Raw genomic sequence first — 17,939 nt, 5'->3', positions numbered from 1 at the left:
AGTGGAAGTTGCCAAGGTCCTGCAGACAATGGAAAATGCATTCATAATGTGGCCAAATGGTTTGGCTGTCAGCCTGGGAATCTTTCCAATATGCCTAATCACAAATGGTAACTGTGAGAGAGTTTCCTGGTAAACCATCCTTCAAAAGGCAATGGCAAATCACTGCAGTAATTTGAATATGGATTAATCCAATGGAAATCCATGGCCCAACCTTTAGTAATCAGGGTGAGAAAAAAGACTATTTTACTCCAACAAAGCATTAAAAGGCAAAAGCCCGACTTTCTGCAACTGGATCTTCAGTTTCCTGACCCACAGGCTACAATCAATGAAGACTGGGGACAATATTTCATCTTCACTAACACTGGAGCCCCCAATGGGTGCGTACTCAGCCCACTACTGTACTCACTATATACCCATGACTGCATCGCCAAATACTAGACCAATGCCATTTACAAGTTCCCTGATGACCACCATATGAATCTCAGATGGCAACGGAACAGACTACAGACGGAAAGTGGAAGACCTGGAAAATGGTGCACTGAGAACAACCTAACTCTCAATGCCGGCAAAATCAAGGAACTCATTATTGACTTTTGGTGGGATGTTACTCATGACCCCCCCCCCCTTAACATTAACAGCATAGAGGTAGAACAAGTGGAGAGTGTGAAGCTCCTGGGAGTGGTCATCCACAATAAGCTTTCTTGGACTTTTCATGTGGACACACTGGTTACAAAGGCCCAATAACATCTCTTCTTCCTCAGGCAGCTGAGGAACTTTGGCAATGACAGCGAAAATCCTTGCTAACTTTTATAGGTGTGTCATTGAGAGCATTCTGTCTGGATGTATCACTACCTGATATGGCAACTGTACCATTCAAGATTGGCGACGGTTACAGAGAGTGGTGAACTCGGTCCGGACAATCACAAAGGCTAACGTCCCATTTATAGAATCCATCTATTAGGCCCACTGTCAAGGAAAGGCTGCCAGCATTCTCAAAGATCCATCCCACCCTGGCAATGTTTTTCTACAACCCCTACCATCGGGGAGAAGGTACAGAAGCCTGAACACATGCACCAGCCGGTTTCGAAACAGTTTCTATTCTACTGTGGTTAGAATACTGAATGGACTCACAAACTCTTAACATTCGCCTGTACCTGTGCTTTTGTTTTTGCTGCTGTTAACCTATTATTTACTTATCTATGCTACTTCAATCTGTGATCTGCCTGTATTGCTCGCAAGACAAAGGTTTTCACTGTGCCTTGGTACACGTGACAATAAATTCAATTCAATTCAAATTCAGCCAACAATTAAACTAAATAGTGACATATTTTATGTGACTTTTTACCTTGTCATATTGTCGACACTGCCGCATTAGACTTTAAAATAATAAGCATCAAGATATTAATTTCTGTCAATGTAAACTAATTTTTACCGGCAATGAACTAACCAGTCAACTGCTGGAGAAGTGTGACTTCCTTAAATGATGTCCTCTGTTAATACTTCCAAATAAATACTGACTCCAGCCTGCTTCCTTTGGGTTTCACTTCCTTAGAAGCAAGCAAGTTAAACGAGTGAAATCTTCAGATAAAGAGTTTTATCAGATAATGTTTTGACTACAATGCATCGAGCACCACTCGTAGGACTAATGAAAAAATATTCTGAAAGTGAGGTGGGAAGAATTCAAAGAATGAATCTTTGCATTTTTGGGAAAACAATTGTTATTGAACAACACGCAATAAAAAAAACACAAGCATCGAAGATTGAAAAGACATTTGGTGATCACTGTAACTGGAATAATTGTCCATTCTCTGTGCTGAAACAGTGACCTGTTGCCAACATTTCAGTATCCAGTTTTGCAGTGGTCAGTTTGAACCAGAAGCAATGATTCAGTAAATGATAAAATAATGAATATCTTACATTGTTTAAATGACTAGACAGCTACAATAACAATTCTATTGTGAAGACAAAGGGGAAGAAATCCATTTTGGACTTTGAATGAGCACCTAACTGAAATTGTTCCTCAGATCTTATGATTATTTGGGCCATTCCCTGATTTGGATGGTACTAAAAACCTTCACATCTGCTGGTATGATTTTAACATTAATGACCCAAAAAAAGGAACTGACTCTTGTAGGTGCCTGGAATATACCAGTTTAATGGAACCCAAGTTCTGTGGTTCATTTTGCTGTTTGATATAATCTCGTGCAAACTGTGGAATTACCGTGAGGGCACAGATACCAGTGAGCACTAATTCTGCTAAACCAGAACTACTTAAGTCATTGTTTGTCAGATAGAACAAGGTAGTACAATGTCTCTCTACATATTCTGCCACCTAAAGTGCACTCAACATCAAGGACCATCTTGCTCCTCTTCCAGGAACCACTATCCAATGGCAACAACCTTGTCCAAATATGTAGGACCTTCAGATTAACTGCAGTACCTTGACCTGTAAAATATGATGACTACTGACAGCTTGATGACTCCTATTTCTCATTTACTTCTTCAGCAGAACTTAATGTCATCAGTTTAACACCACAAGCAGTCTTTCTTTATTGGATGTTCAATGGGGTTCCACATTTCAAACATTATAATTAACCTCCAAACAACTGAAAAACAATACATTATTTATTAATACTTTTTCATGCAAAGGGTGGTAGATATTTGGAACTCTCTTCCACAATCAGTAGTGGATACTGGATCAGTTGTTAATTTTACATCTGAGATAAATAACTTTCTGTTAAGCAAAAATATTCAGAGATATGGTCCAAAGGCAGGTATAGGAGATACAGAGTCAGAGAGTCATAGAGATGGACAACATGGAAACAGACCCTTCAGTCCACCTTGTCCATGCCGACCAGATATCCTAACCTAATCTAGTCCCATTTTCCAGCACTTGGCCCATATCCCTCCAAACCCTTCCTATTCATATACCCATCGAAATGACTTTTAAGTTTTGCAATGGGACCAGCCTCCATCACTTCCTCTGGCAGCTCATTCCATACATGCATCACCCTCTGAGTTAAAACGTTGCCTCTTAGGTCTCTTTTATATCTTTCCCCTCTCACCCTAAACCTACGCCCTCCAGTTCTGGTCTCCCTCACACCTGGGAAAAGACTTTGTCTATTTATCCTATTCATGCCCCTCATGATTTTATAAACCTCAATGAAATCACCCCTCAGTTCTTGATGCTCCAGGGAAAACAGCCCCAGCCTGTTCAGCCTCTCCCTGTAGCTCAAATCCTCCAACCCTGGCAACACCCTTGTAAATCTTTTCTGAACCCTTTCAAGTTTCACAACATCTTTCTGAAAGGAAGGAGACCAGAAATGCACGCAATATTCCAAAAGTCACCTAACCAACGCACTGTACAGCTGCAACATGGCCTCCTAACTCCCATATTCAATGCTCTGACCAATAAAGGAAAGCATACCTTCTTCATTGGATGTAGGTTTGCTTGCTGAGCTGGAAGGTTCATTTTCAACGTTTCATCGCCATACTAGGTAACACTTTCAGTAAGTCTCCAGATGAGTGGCTCGTCCGGAGGCTCACTGAAGATGTTACCTAGTATGGTGACGAAACATATGAAAATGAACCTTCCAGCTCAGTGAGCAAACCTACATCCAAAACCTCAACCTGAGCTACAAATCTTCTCAAAACTCGCCTTCTTCACTATTCTAACTACCTGTGACTCTACTTTCAAGGAGCTACGAACCTGCATTGCAAGGTCTTTTGGTTCAGCAACACTCCCCAGGATCTTACCATTAAGTGTATAATTCCTGCTAAGATTTGTTTTCCCAAATCCAACACCTCACATTTAGAACATAGAACATAGAACATAGAAGAATACAGCGCAGTACAGGCCCTTGGGCCCTCGATGTTGCGCCGATCCAAGCCCACCTAAACTACACTAACCCACTATCCTCCATATACCTATCCAATGCCCTCTTAAATGCCCATAAAGAGGGAGAGTCCACCACTGTTACTGGCAGGGCATTCCATGAACTAACGACTCGCTGAGTGAAGAACCTACCCCTAACATCAGTCCTATATCTACCCCCCCTTAATTTAAAGCTAAGCCCCCTTGTAATACCCGACTCAATACGCGGGAAAAGGTTCATACTGTCGACCCTATCTAACCCCCTAATCATCTTGTACACCTCAATCAAGTCACCCCTAAACCTTCTTTTCTCTAGTGAAAACAGCCCCAAGTGCCTCAGTCTTTCCTCATACGATTTTCCTTCCATACCAGGCAACATCCTGGTAAACCTCCTCTGCACCCGTTCCAATGCCTCCACATCCTTCCTATAGTATGGCGACCAAAACTGCACACAATATTCCAGATGCGGCCGTACCAGAGTCTTATACAACTGCATCATGACCTCAGGACTCCGGAACTCAATTCCTCTACCAATAAAAGCCAGTACGCCATATGCCTTCCTCACCGCACTATTTACCTGGGTGGCAACTTTCAGAGATCTGTGTACATGGACACCAAGATCCCTCTGCTCATCCACACTACCAAGTATCCGACCATTAGCCCAGTACCCCATCTTTTTGTTATTCTTCCCAAAGTGAATCACCTCGCACTTAGCTACATTGAATTCCATCTGCCACCTTTCTGCCCAGCTCTGCAGCTTCTCTATATCCTGCTGTAACCTGCCACATCCTTCCTCACTGTCAACAACTCCTCCGACTTTCGTATCATCCGCAAACTTGCTCACCCAACCTTCTAACCCCTCTTCCAGGTCATTTATAAAAATGACAAACAGCAATGGTCCCAAAACAGATCCTTGCGGAACACCGCTAGTGACGGCACTCCATGAAGAAACTTTGCCATCAACTACTACCCTCTGTCTTCTTCCATCCAGCCAATTCCTAATCCAAACCTCCAACTCACCCTCAATGCCATATCTCCGTATTTTCTGCAGTAGCCTACCATGGGGAACCTTATCAAACGCCTTACTAAAATCCATATATACCACATCTACCGCTTTCCCCTCATCAACCTCCTTCGTCACCTTTTCAAAGAATTCAATAAGGTTTGTGAGGCACGACTTGCCCTTCACAAAACCATGCTGACTATCCTTGATCACATTATTCCTATCTAGATGTGCATAAATCCTATCCCTTACAATTCTCTCTAAGACTTTGCCCACAACAGAAGTGAGACTCACCGGCCTATAGTTACTAGGGCTATCCCTACTCCCCTTTTTGAACAAGGGAACCACATTTGCTATCCTCCAGTCTTCTGGGACTACTCCTGTAGACAAAGAGGACATAAAAATCAAGGCCAATGGCTCTGCAATCTCCTCCCTTGCTTCCCAGAGAATCCTAGGATAAATGCCATCAGGCCCAGGGGACTTATCTATTTTCACCTTTTCCAGGATTTCCAACACCTCTTCTCTACATACCTCAAAGCCATCCATTCTACTTATTTGTGCCTCAGTATTCTCATCGACAACAATGCCCTGTTCCTGAGTGAATACTGAAGAAAAGTATTCATTCAGTGTCTCCCCAATCTCTTCCGCCTCCACACGCAACTTCCCCCTACTATCCTTGACTGGACCTATTCCTACCCTAGTCATTCTTTTATTCCTAACGTACCTATAGAAAGCCTTAGGGTTTTCCCTAATCCTATCTACTAAGGACCTTTCATGTCCCCTCCTTGCTGCTTTTAGCTCTCTCTTCAGGTCCTTCCTGGCTACCCTATAACTCTCAATCGCCCCAATTGAACCTTCACGTCTCATCTTGAGATAGGCCGCCCTCTTCCATTTAACAAGGGATTCCAATTCCTTATTAAACCACGGCTCCCTCGCACGACCCTTTCCTTCCTGCCTGACAGGTACATAATTATCAAGGACACTCAATAGTTGCCCCTTGAACAAGTTCCACATATCATTTACACTCTTGCCTTGGAGTCTACTTTTCCAAGCCACACATCCTAAGTCATGCCTCACCGCATCATAATTTCCCTTACCCCAGCTATAATTCTTGCCCTGTAGTACACACTTATCCCTCTCCATCACGAGTGTAAAAATCACCGAATTATGGTCACTATCCCCAAAGTGCTCACCTACCTCTAATTCTAACACCTGGCCTGGTTCGTTACCCAGAACCAAATCCAGTATGGCCTCACCTCTTGTTGGCCTGTCTACATATTGTGTCAGGAAACTCTCCTGCACACATTGAACAAACACTGACCCATCTAACGAACTTGAGCTATAGCTTTCCCAATCAATATCAGGAAAGTTAAAGTTAATTTGTCTAAATTAAACTCCATCTGCCACTCCTCAGCCCATTGGCCCATCTGGTCAAGATCCTGTTGTAATCTGACGTAACCTTCTTCACTGTCCACTACATCTCCAATTTTGGTGTCATATGCGCACTTACTAACTATACCTCCTATGTAATCCAAATCATTTACATAAATGACAAAAAGTAGTGGACCCAGCACCGATCCTTATGTCACTCCACTAGTCATAGGTCTCCAGATGAAAAACAACCTTCTACCACCACCCTCTGTCTTCTACCTTCGAGCCAATTCTGTATCCAAATGACTAGTTCTCCCTGTATTTCATGAGATCCAACCTTGCTAACTAATCTCCCATGGGGAACTTTGTCGAAAGCCTTACCGAAGTCCAAATAGATCACATCCACCACTCTGCCCTTATCAATCCAGTTAGCCCATAGTGGAACAGGTTCAAAGGGCTGAGTGGTCTACTCTTATGTTCCTACGTTCCTAAACACAATGGGCTGAACTTTACCAGAAATTGGTTAAATGTCAATGTTGTTGACAGTTTCTTTCTGCAGGTTTTCTCATGCTATCCTCCTAAACTTGCCTTATTATCTATGTAGTACACCTCAATGGCACCTTCATTACTGTGGCCTTTCACTTGATACAAGCAGAACTACTGGACACTACCAGGATTTCCTGGTATTCTTGCTGCTCGCACCATCTTTCACTCTTATTTGTGCATGCAGTTAAGCACTTGTAGTCTGCAGCATCTCTGGTTGGTTCCTGTTAATTGTTCTTGTCAGTGCTAAATTTGGGGAAGGCTAATTACAATAGTATTAGACAGGAATCAGAGAAATTAGATTGATGTTGACTGTCTGAGGGCAAATCTACATCTGACATGAGGGAGTCTGTTCAAGGCCAGTTAGTCAGGGTTCAGAACCAGCATGTAATTGTGAAGATGAAAGATAAGGATGGCAAGATTTGGGATGCCTGAATGACAGGACATAATGAATGTTTAATCAAAAAGAAAAAAGGAAGCAGATATAAGGCTTAGGAAATTGAAATCAGACAAGATTCTTGAGGAATATAAAGGAAGGATAAAAGAACTTAAGCAAAGGATTAACAAAGCTAAAAATGGTCTTCAAATGTCCTTGTCAAGTGAGATTAAGGAGAATCCCAAGGCATTTTATAGGTATATTAGGATCAAGAATGTAAAGATGGAAAATGCTGCTTTATTCAAGAACAAAGGAGGGAATTCATGTATGGAGCCAGGGGAAGTGGTTGAAGTCCTTAATGAGGACGTTTTATTGGAATACATCAAAGAGAAGGACATAGACAATGGTAAGATTGGGAAGGGGAATGTTGATATTCTAGGGTATGTCAACATTAAGAAGGAGGAGCCTTTGAATATCTTGGTTGAATGGAGAATAGCTAATATTGTTTATTTGTTTGAGAAGGGCAACAGGGGTAATCCAGAAAATTATAGGCCAGAAAGCCGATCAGTAGTAGGGAAATTATTTGAGAAGGTTCTCATGTACAGAATTTAGCATTTGGAAAACAATGGAATTATGTGGGATGGTCAGTATGGATTTTTGTGATAGAGGTCCTGTCTCACAAATTGTTTTTTGAGTGTAAGGAAGTGGATGTTGTCTGCATGGACTTTACCAAGCTGTTTGACAAAGTACCTGTGGTAGGCTGATCCAGAAGATTAAGGCATATGGGATCCACAGTGAGTTGGTATGTTGGACACAAAATTGGCTTGGCCGTAGAAGGCAGAAGGTAGTTGTGGATGGGTGTTCTTCTTACTGGATGTCTGTGACAGCACAAAAATTGGTGGACTTGTGGATAGTGAAGTAGGATAGAGCAGGATATAGATCAGTTAGAAAGATTAAAAGCTAAGAATCCCTACAATGTGGGAAAAGGCCCTTCGGCCCAACAAGTCCGCACCGACTCTTTGAACAGTAACCCACCCAGACCCATTCCCCTGTATTTACCCCTGACTAATGCAGGTAACCTGTACATCCCTGAACACTATGGGCAATTTAGCATGGCCAATTCACCTAACCTGCACATCTTTGGATTGTGGGAGGAAACCGGAGCACCCGGAGGAAACCCACGTAGACATGGGGAGAATGTGCGAACTCCACGCAAACAATCACCCAAGGCTGGAATCAAACCTGGGTCCTTGGTGCTGTGAGGCAGCAGTGCTAACCACTGAGTCACCAAGCTGCCTGAAAGTTGGGTGGAGAAATGGTAGATGGAGTTTAATCCAGAAAAGTGTGAAATGATGCATTTTGCTCTATGTTCTCATTGTCCCAGATATGTTGTACACAGGGAAACTGACACTTGCTGACAGGGACCTGGTGATCTGGTTGAACAGTGGTACACGCGTGGTCACTACTCATAGAGCATGTCCTGACATTTTGGTGCCAAGTGTCCAAGTTGGAGGATCAGACCAACAAGCTACAACTGGAGTAGCCAGATTATTGGTCTGACTTCTATGCCATGAATTGTTGCCATCTTGTTTCTGTGAGCCAGGTGGAAAAATGGGAAACTGCATATCACTGAGGTGAGATAAATGTAATAATGCCAATGTTCATACATGCCAATGCATGCAAACAGTCTTCACATTGCTCATGAGAGAGAACTCAGTCTCCCCATTCAACACTTGGTTTGGAAATGGGACCTTTTGCTCTGACCACAGGAATCCCCTGACTGTCGATCTCCCAATCTTGTCACTGATGCCCACATTGTTCATGGGCTATGAAGATTCCACCCATTGGGTATAAAAAGTAAGAAGCAACAATGAACCTTCACATTATATTGGTTTGGCCTCAATGGAGTATTATATCCAATTCTGAGCACTGCACTTTCAAAAAGACATGAAAGCTTTAGAGACGGAGCAGAAAAGATGTAAGAATGTATCTGCAGTTTAGAAACTTTCATTACATGGATATCTTAGATAAACTTTTCTGACTGAAATGAAGTTTCATGTAGTTCAGATGGCCTCCTTCTGTCCTGTAAGTATTCTATAATTCTATATTATTTCTATGCAATTGCCGAATAGTCTTCAGTTACTAATATTAGCAACAAAAAGGGGTTGGAGGCGAGACTCAAGGAAATGCACTCAATATTCTGGGAGTTCCCAGGTTCGATTGTTACACAGTGGTGGATGTTTTTATATTAAGTGCCAACCTACCTGATGAAACAATGTATCCATCTCACCTCACTACCCCAGGCCACCGCCCACACCCTGACCTCCACCTATCCTCCATCGCCATGGTTGGGTGTATGCCCAGGGAAGTGAATCATTGGGAAATTTTGAGTATGAGCCTGGCATAAGCTTATGAATCACATCTAAAGAATTCAGAGAGTAAAATACATTGTTATTTAGGAAGAGGCAAATAAGAATGGCTGAAAGGTCACACTGTAAATGATAGACATAATGTACTAATAAGTCAGCAGAACATCATTATAAATGTAAGTGATTCTATTCTTTTCCACCAAACAGAATCTATTTTATAAATGAGGGACTATAGCTTGGTATATGGACCTTGTAAGTTACAAATCCTCACTGAAGAAGCAATCACAACCTCAGCTGGTTCATAGTTATTCCACCTTTGAACCATAACAACTGTTACTATCTGAGAAGTTGTCTTGATCAGCTACAACTGCCCTTTTCCTTCCTTTAATTGTAACAAAGGATCTCATTTAAAATGTGATCATTTCCCTTCTTTTGACCTAAGTCACAGCACAAGATAATCAGGAAAACATGACAAATCTCTCACAATGCAAAATAATTATTACAGTCTAAGATAAGGCCAAGGGTTTGCTTCCTGTGTTCAGTGATGTTGTAAATGCATGTAAGAGGGATAGGGGTCAGGATGATGTGGGGGTTAGGAGGTTGGAGGCCTCTTGGTCAATGTTGGAGTGGAGTTCTAAGATCTGAATAGCATTGTGATGGATGCCCAATCAGGAAGTTGTCTGAGGTAGGCATGCTGAATAGACCAAACCGCTGGCGTAAAACCTCTTCACCCACCCATCGCAACCCACCAATCCAGAAGCCCTTTCCTGAATGCACCTGCTAGGTTTTCTGAGCCTCAGGGAGCCTGGACTTTCAGTGTTAACCTTGACAATTAGAATAACTGTGAGGTTAACAGCCTCAATATGATTTATAAAGTGCCAATCACCTAACTGGAGTGGGTTAGTCAGGGCTTCTTGTAATGCTTCTTGTAATGTACTCCTTACTCTGGACTAGGGAGGCCTGGGGTCAAGCCCAGAGGTATGTAATAACATTGCTGAACAGATTTACTAGGAAACTGGAATGGGTTGGTCTCCCGACCATTTTCCCACCTTCATTAAAGCCAGAAGCAGCTTTGGGCCTGGATTCTTATTTTTAAGGATTTCTTTCCCTCCATTCAATCCAAACCTGACCATTCTTTGTGGCTGATATTCACAAAGTCTGTAAAGTGACATAGATAGGTTAAGTGGGTTGTCACGAAGCTAGAGAGAGAGATTTAATATTGACAGACCACAGGACTGCTGTCTCATTAGAGAGCAATGACTGGTAATGATTTAATGTGAGAGTCACCATGCCTCAGGTGACAGGAAAGGTTGAGTAGGAGAATCATTCATGGCAACCTCAACCAGTGTGGGACTTGAACCCACAATATAGGTGTCACTCTGCGTCACTGACAAGTCATCCAGCCTACTGAGCTAACTGGCCTCGCTGCATAGAAATGCACAAGTAGACACAGGAGCGACTGGCAGCTTTATGGGGCACTAGACAACATGACACAAGGTTGCAGGACTGCAATAATACCATCGGAACCCTGCTGCTTCAGGCATTCAAGTATCTGGTTACTTGTAGGTACAGATTGGCACTGCTTTGGAAAACCAGAATCAGCAGTCTCAGTGTTGGCTGGATAAGCACAGAAAACTGCAAGCCATCGTTCTAACCATTAGAGTTCAGCACCAATGGAAAAATTACAGCGGACAAGGAAGTTTGACTTAACTCAAGGTATTATTATTTCCAAGGATACAGGGTAGTGCCAGTAGAACCCCAGCCAGAGGAGGAGCCACAGGAACTGTAAGTGGATTGGAGATGTGCCCTGATCATTCAGAGAGGCATTATGTGTTGGATTCTGGATTAGTGGTGCTGGAAGAGCACAGCAGTTCAGGCAGCATCCAAGGAGCTTCGAAATCGACGTTTTGGGCAAAAGCCCTTCATCAAGCTTTATTCCTGATGAAGGGCTTTTGCCCGAAACGTTGATTTCGAAGCTACTTGGATGCTGCCTGAACTGTTGTGCTCTTCCAGCACCACTAATCCAGAATCTGGTTTCCAGCATCTGCAGTCATTGTTTTTACTACCATTATGTGTTGGATGCCAATCAAGGCATTCAAAAAGGTTCTTTATGGGAGGCTGATTAAAAAGGTTAGATCTCATGGAATACAGAGAGAACTAGTCATTTGGATACAGAACTGGCTTGAAGGTAGAAGACAAAGGGTGGTGGTGAAGGGTTGCCAGTCTGACTGAATGCCTGTGACCAGTGGTGTACCACAAGGATCAGTGCTGAGTCCACAGCTTTTCCTCATTTATATAAATAATTTGGATGTGAACATATGAGGTATAGTTAGTAAGTTTGCAGGTGACACCAAAATTGAAGGTGTAATGGACAGCGAAGAAGGTTACCTCAGAGTACAATGGGATCTTGATCAGATGGGCCAAAGAGCTGAGGAGTGGCAGATGGAGTTTAATTTAGATAAATGTGAGTTGCTGCATTTTGGAAAACCAAATCAGAACAGGACTTATTCACTTAATGGTAAGGTTCTGGGGCGTGTTGCTGAACAAAGAGACCTTGGAGTGCAGGTTCATAGTTCCTTGAAAGTGGAATCACAGGTAGATAGGATAGTGAAAAAGGTATTTGGTATGCTTTCCTTTATTGGTCAGAGTATTGAGTATCGGAGTTGGGAGGTCATGTTGTGGATGTAGAGAACATTGGTGAGGCCACTTTTGGCGTATTGCATGCAATTCTAGTTTCCTTCCTATCAGAAGGATGTTGTGAATCTTGAAAGGATTCAGACAAGATTTACGAGGATGTTGCCAAGGTTGGAGACTTTGAGCTATAGGGAGAGACTGGGGCTGTTTTCCCTGGAGCGTCAGACACTGAGGGGTGACCTTATAGAGGTTTATAAAATCATGAGGGGCATGGATAGGATAAATAGACAAACTTTTTTCCATGTGGTGGGGCAGTCCAGAACTAGGGAACATAGAACATAGAACATATCCCTCAATTCTGTGCTAACCTGTAAACCAATCTGAAGCCTATCTATCCTACTCTATTTTCATCCATGTATTTATCCAATGACCATTTAAATGCCCTTAAGATTGGCAAGTCTACTACAGCTTTGGGTGAGAGGGGAAAGAAAAGGGAACCTAAGGGGCAACAGAGGGTAGTGCGTGTATGGAATGAACTGCCCGAGGAAGTAATGGATGCTGATACAATTACAGCATTTAAAAGGCATCTGGGTGGTTATATGAATAGGAAGGGTTTAGAGGGATATGGGCCAAGTGCTGGCAAATGGGTCTAGATCAGGTCAGGATATCTGGTCGGCATGGATGAGTTGGACCAAAGGGTCTGTTTCCGTGCTGTACATCTCTATGACTCTATGCACGATGTGTTATGCATATATCCACTGCTCATGGAATGTGCCCTGTGATCTTAGTATTGAGTGTCCAAAATGGAGGTCTGGAAGCAAACAATGAGCTGGATTCGCTGTTACACACTCTGACTTTCATGCCAGGAATTCTCAGCATCTAGATACTAATGGTGGGTGGGTAGAATATTAGTGAGGCAAGATTAACAAATAATAGGGGTGATAGTGGGCAACAATTTCCATTGTTAGGCCTCTCATGGCTCACGAGTGAAAATCTTGTCTCAATATCTGGAACCTTGGTGCAATATGTGACTCGTTGCTCCCGACTTTGACAAAAACCTCACTCAGATTCTCACAATATTCTCCCAAATATGTCATGATGGTCCACAGCATTTAGAACCTGGGAAGTATACCTCCAAAGGCTTTGTTAAGAAAGAATGCACCATCTACTCAGCTTGAATTTTGAAAAACAAAAACACCTAGAAATAATTGAAAAGAGGCCAAAATAAACTAATTTATTCAGAGTGGCCAGATTGTGGAAATAACTAACATGGAGTGGTTGAGGTAAATGATCATGGATACAGTTAAGGGGAAGCTTGACAAGTACATGAAGGAAAATAGAATAGAAGAATAACAATTGGCTGAAATGAAGTAAACAGTAAGAAAGGACTCTTGTGGAGCATTATCCAATTGAGCTCAATGATTTGTTTAGAATCATAGGGCTGGGATTTGTTTACCGAGATTGGGCACTCTGCTCTCCTGCGTGGACAGAAAATTCTGCGTGAGCGATCACACCAGTCTCCCAAATTTTGGACATGTAGTGCTGGAAAAGCACAGCAGGTCAGGCTGCATCCGTGGAGCAGGAGAATCTGTGTTTCAGGCATAAGCCCTTCATCAGGAATGAGGCTCTTGCCCAAAACATCGATTCTCCTGCTCCTCGGATGTTTCCTGACCTGCTGTGGTTTTCCAGCAGCACACTCTCGACTCTGATCTCCAGCATCTGCAGTCCTTACTTTCTCCAAACTTTGGAAGAGTCTGAATGCAGCAAATGTTGCCTACCCACCATTTTGAATTACAAACTAACAAGCTATTAATCTGTTAGAAACTCAATTGCCAATGTCTACTGCACTTTTGGGTTTCACACAAGAACAGGTTTTGGAGTCTTTCACAAAAACTATAATGTGGTGGCACAAAGGTGATAGCAAACCCCCCCCCCCCCCCCCCCCCCACTGGGGCATTGACTGAATGTGTCAGGAGATGCTGGGCAGGAAGACAGCAGCAACCAAATTTGATTAATTGTTCTTAAAAAATCTTTTCTGAGTGGAAAATGTCTTTTTTCCAAATTGCCATTGTTACTTCTTTTGCCCCATACCTTAAATCTGTGATCTCTGCTTCTCAATCCTTTCAACAATATGGACAGCTTCTCCCAATTCACTCCGTCCAGACTCTTTATGGTTTGAACACCCTTATCAAATCTCTTCTCAGCCTTTACTACTCCAAAGACAGCAGTCCACCTTCACCATTTATTTTTCACATCACTGCAGTTCCACAGCCTTGGAACCATTCTTCTGAATCCTTTCTGCACTTTCTTCCATACTATCATATCCTTTTTAAAGTTGAAGCTGGACCAGTACTTATTTTTGACAGATTTAAAATAACTTTCTCATTTTTGTACTCTGCATCCCTATTGATAATGCCCAGAATACCATCTGCTTTATTAACTTGGCTCTTTTCTTAGCCTACCAACTTCAATGTTTTATGCACATGTACAGTACAGGTCCGTCTGCTCCTGCACCACCTTTAAAATGGTATCCTGATTTAATATTGTCTAAATCTCAGTGTTATGGTGAGGGCTTCAGAAAGAAAATGGTTGGCAGAATTCATGGTCTGACATTGTTGAACTCACTGTTGAGTCCCGAAAGCTGTAAAGAATAGGGATTGCTGATCCTCCACCTTTTGTGGGGCTTCACTGAAACATTGCAGCAGACTAGGCCAGCAATGTAAGATTGAGAGCAAGATATTGGAGTGTGATGTTATGGGGTCAGAATATCGGCATCAGGTTTGTGGGATAGAAGTATTTTCCAAATTTGTCACCCCGTTTATATTTCACCTCTTCAATGTAGAGAAGATTTAATAGTTCTCAGCATTTAAAGAATGTGTAGTGTATGATTTTTCTACTCTTCCTACCATACTAAATAGCCTCACAGTTACAGTTCACCTTTTAGGAGGTCGGTTAGGTCAGTTGGCTGGATGACTGGTTTATGATTCTAGAGTCACACTAACAGCATGGGTTCAACATGAAGGACTCTCCTTGTCAAGCTCTCTGCTCACCTCAGGTGAAACTGCTACTGGCCATCTATATCTAATGAGAAAGCAGCCCTATGGTCTGGTAAGTCTATGGTGACTTTAGCTTTCTCTGTAGTCCCTGATAGTCAACACCATTAGGTTTTCTCCTAGCTGGGGCAGAGAAAGTGGCAGTTCTCTGAATGCCTGTGACCTGAAATATTTCTTCCTTGCAGTAGTATTGTGCTCAGCAACAAGTGATCATCACATTAATTGAGATAACACAGTCATCAAAGTGTCAGTATCTGAGCCTGTGGGGCATTGAAAGGAGGCAGCCTTGCCTGTGCTTTTGAAGTTGTCTTCCTCAGAAATGGGAGGAGGTTTTGTCTAGTGGTCCACGTTCTTGATTGTAGAGTCTATGGAAATCCCACAGCGGCCTCTTTAAGACAAAAAAAGCAAATGTTGCGACCAATGGGTCGAAGTTGTGTCATGTTAATATTAAGTGCACAGTGGTGATAGTAGAACAGTAGCTCAACGGTAAACAATGCTTTTTAGTTGTTGCCAGAACATGAAGGATTTGCATTTCCACAGGCGGGGGCCCAGTCTTTATTGGCTGAGCCAAGTTCCTCTCCTCATAGGGAAGGGACAAATATCCATAGAACATCAAACTGTATAGCATAGGAATGGACTGTTTGGTTTACGATATTGTACTGACCATGACACCAAATTAAAGTAACCCCTATGCCTGCCTTTGGTCGATATCCCTCCATTCCTTGCATATTCATGTGCTTATCTAAAAGTCCCTTAAATGCCCCTATTGCATCTGCCTCTACAAATATCCCTGGCAGTGTGTTTCAGACTCCTGCCGTTCTCTGAATAAAAAAAACTTGCCCCTCACATCTCCTTTGAACTTGCCCCCTCTCACCTTAAATGCATATACCTAATATTATCCAGTATCCCATCAGCTGTTCTAGCCCTTTCAACACTGTTATGGGCCATTCTCTCCTGAAATGAGAGAACAGGGTAGATTGATGAGGTGGCACAGCTAATAGTGCAGGTGAAAATGGGTTAGGCTTAGAGTAATGGAAAGGGTGCTGAGGTGATGCATGTGAATGAGCAAGCTGAACAGAGGGCATGCATGGTTAGTAGAATGATCATGTTAGTGTAATGATACTGATTAGTAAGAGAAGGCCATGACTAGGTACTTATTGTAAAGTTATGAAAATAGGTTCAGTTGCTATTGCATGTGTATTTTACTAATTTGATTTATTTTGTTCCCATTTTATTCACTATTCATTATTCCATTGTATTTTTTATCATTTTACGTGATCCACAAGGGAGTCAAGAGTTATGAAAGCAGACAGGCATGAAAGTGGAGTTCAGTAAAACACAACAAGTTTCAAAGTGTAGAGTTCACACAGATGGTACAGAGCAATGAGATAAATGGAGGTCTTTGACTAAATAATGCTATGATTCTGATGCGTCCATGATAACACTCATGAATTTGAATAATTTTTCAATCTCCTTCACTTGAGGTTCTCATGATTTCATCATAAGAAGTTGAGTCCAAATATTGCACACTTGAGTCGCAGATCTCATTTGATTTGAAATGTATTTTGATCTTAAAGCCATTTGTACTCTACACTAAAACCTAGATTGGTTTTACTTCCCCCAACTAACCCTAACCAAATAACAAACAAAGCTCAAATGTCATAAAATACTGAAAATTATCATTTAAAAAAAAAACAAATTTACAGAATGGAACTATTGATATCAAACTAATGTAGTGAATTACAGTCAATATACCTAATGGTTCACCTTCAATCACATATGCAACCTCCGTTATTAGAATCTCATGACCTTCCTTTCCACGCCAGATAAATATCAATTAAATAGAATGATTCAGACTTGATAGGAACCTAGATATTTCAGCCATGTGCACTGGGGCCAGGGCCACAAGAAGTCCTAATACAGCCACCTTTGTGAGAAGTTGCAACTTCAGTGGGCAATTATCTGACATCAAGAACCCAACGCTGAGTTAGAGTCAGAGACTTTGCAGAGCTCCTGCTCGCTTACTTGAATAGATACCCAGAAAAAGTTAGAGGAATTTACCTCCTGGTTAATGATAAAACTGACACACCTGAATCACCATTGACCTAACTACACCCCCAGATTATCCCCACATAACTCCTACTTCACAGTCACCTAATTTCACCAAATACACCCCAAGTTCCTCACTCGCAGAGCCCTGACTCTTAACTCTTTACCTGACTCAATGTGGTCTCCACAGTCCAGAAAACTATTCTGCAGTGCTGGAAGAAAAGGTTATTCAACTTCAACTCTGCCAGGGTAGATGTCAGCATCATCTCTCTGCTACCTCACACTATCTCTGCTACAGGCAGTACGGTGGATCAGTGGTTAGCACTGCTGCCTCACAATGATACGGACCCGGGCTCAATTCCAGTCTTGGGTCACTATCTGTGTGGAGTTTGTGCATTCTTCCTGTGTCTCATGGGTTTCCTCTGTGTGCGCTGGTTTCCTCTCACAGTCCAGAGATGTGCGGGTTAGGTGAATTGCCTGTAATGTTCAGGGATATGTCGATTAGTTGCATTAGTCATGGGAAATATGGAGTAATAGGGTACAGGAAATGTGAACTTGTTGGGCTGAATAGCCTGTTTCCACACTGTAGGGAATCTATGTTTCTAACTCATATTAGTGCATGCAAAATCTTCCTTCACTTGTTCTTGCAAATCATGGAAAAAATTTC

General features: G+C 42.2%; 1 pseudogene; it reads left to right on the top strand.

The window, feature by feature from the left end:
- The first annotated feature begins 7,449 nt into the window (after window positions 1-7,449).
- The window catches only part of LOC148152173 (uncharacterized), a 77,788-nt pseudogene continuing 67,298 nt past the window's right edge, over window positions 7,450-17,939 (top strand).

The sequence above is a fragment of the Chiloscyllium plagiosum genome, unplaced genomic scaffold (genome assembly GCF_037043375.1).
Source record: "Chiloscyllium plagiosum isolate Xiang-an unplaced genomic scaffold, Cpla_swu_hap1 HiC_scaffold_1, whole genome shotgun sequence".
Classification (NCBI taxonomy): Eukaryota; Metazoa; Chordata; class Chondrichthyes; order Orectolobiformes; family Hemiscylliidae; genus Chiloscyllium; species Chiloscyllium plagiosum.
The sequence above is the reverse complement of the archived record's forward strand: the minus strand, read 5'-3'. Positions and strand labels throughout refer to the sequence as shown.